This window comes from Bos taurus, chromosome X (assembly GCF_002263795.3).
Source record: "Bos taurus isolate L1 Dominette 01449 registration number 42190680 breed Hereford chromosome X, ARS-UCD2.0, whole genome shotgun sequence".
Lineage (NCBI taxonomy): Eukaryota > Metazoa > Chordata > Mammalia > Artiodactyla > Bovidae > Bos > Bos taurus.
This window is the reverse complement of record NC_037357.1, coordinates 127,666,278-127,668,114: the sequence shown is the minus strand read 5'-3', so window position 1 is coordinate 127,668,114 and position 1,837 is coordinate 127,666,278.

Here is a 1,837-nt window from a genome sequence, read left to right as displayed (position 1 = left end):
GGGAGGGGACCCGGTTCGCGGAGGGAAGGCTTAGGCTGAGAGGGGAGGGCGAGCCGACAGACCCCGCCCCGGGGGCCGGACGAGGGAGGAGCCGGGGCTGCGGCGAGCGGAGGGGCGGGCTGGGCGGTGCGCTGGATGCAGCTCGGCTGTTGCCAACGGCTCCGAAGGCAGCTCAGGTGACCGCGAAGTCCGAGGAATCTGATTGGCCGCGTCTCTACCGAGAGGGGTGGTCCGGACCGGAAGCCAGGCCACGTGACCCGGAAGCGGCTGTTGCCAGGGCTGGCGCGCCTGCGCTCTTCTGAGTGCGCTTCTCTGAAGCGCGCGGCTGTCAGGTCGGTTTCGTGGGGAGAAGATAGTGTTTCACTGTGCCGTATATTGACCGTACTAAGCTGGGCAGGGAAGGTCCGTACTTCCAAGAACCACATTCAAACTCCGATAACTCTCGGTGCCCCAAGAGGGTGGGACGGGGCCGTGTAATGGCCGGTGATGTTGGTGAGGGGAGAGAGGGAGTGCTGCAACTCGGAAGAAAACAAAGCTCGTGGAGCTCGTGCACGCGTTTAGAGGGCTTTTTGCAATTACTTTGCCTCAAAACCATCCGGAATCCGGCCCTTCCCATCGCAATGCTGCAGTCCTAGACACCTTTTCGCCCCAAACTGTGCGAGTGTCTCTTGCCGGGGCTTGCCTCGCCCATCCTCAGTGCTGCGAATCTGAGGAGTTACTGTCCGTTCCCTGCTGAAAAGCCCGACCGGCACCTCTTCTAGATTCCGCTTCTTTCACCCTCACCTCCCCCACAGCCGCTTGGGTTCCAGTTTAGTCTTGCTGACGACTTTCTCTGCCTGGCATGCCCTTGCTCTCAAATGTCACAGCTCCTATGAAGCCTCACTCATCCATATACCCGTTAGCACATCTTGAGTTTTCTTCATTTTACATTCCAGCCTAGTTCTCTGCCTGGTATGGAACACCACTAATAAATGTGAGTTGACTGATAAGGACTCTAAAACGGTAGATTTGTTAGTTAAGAGCCATGGTGCTGAGCATTGTGTCTGGCACAGAATGGATGTCCATTTTTTTCGAATGAGAGAGTAGTTGAATCATCCAGTCCGACTCATTTTTTACAGATGAGGAAGGGGGAGCCCTATGGGATTAAGTGACCTTGCTTGAGCAGCCACGGGTTTCTCATGTCGAATGCTATTCATTATCGCAGTCACTTCGGTTCTTACAAAGGAAATTTAGAATATTGCTTTTGTTAAGCTATGGCCTTTTTGCAGAAGTACCCAAACATGGTCGCCAGAATTTTTTAATGGCCCAAAGGGAAAGTTTTCCAGGAAGCGAAGTTTAATCAATCTAAAGAAATCCTTTATTAGGGATTGTGTTCTTTTCATGTGTGTTAAAATGTCTGTAAAACTAAGTACATAGTAGGGATTTGGGGGCATTTTTTAATGCCCTTCTTTGGCAAGGTAAAAATGTATATTACCTCCCCTTTCAGACACTGCTATGCTGCTTGGAAATTTTCCTACTAATGTGTATGCTAAACATTTACTGTAATATTTAAAAAGTGGTCCACATAAAGCACAGAGTTGACTTTCTGTAGGTCTTTAAGCCCCCTGTCCAAATTTCTGTCAGCAACCTGACCAATCCTGTTCCAGAGGCACATGTTAATGTCCCATTTCTCCCTTACTACACAAAACATGCCATTAACCAAAGACAGATCTAATAGAATGTAATGAAAACTCGCCCTCTGAATCCAAATCCAGAAAAGCTACTTTTCTGTACAAAACTCATGTCCTCAAGTTTCCTGAGATAACTACCTCCAAGTTTAAAGTCACTGGCTGTGTTC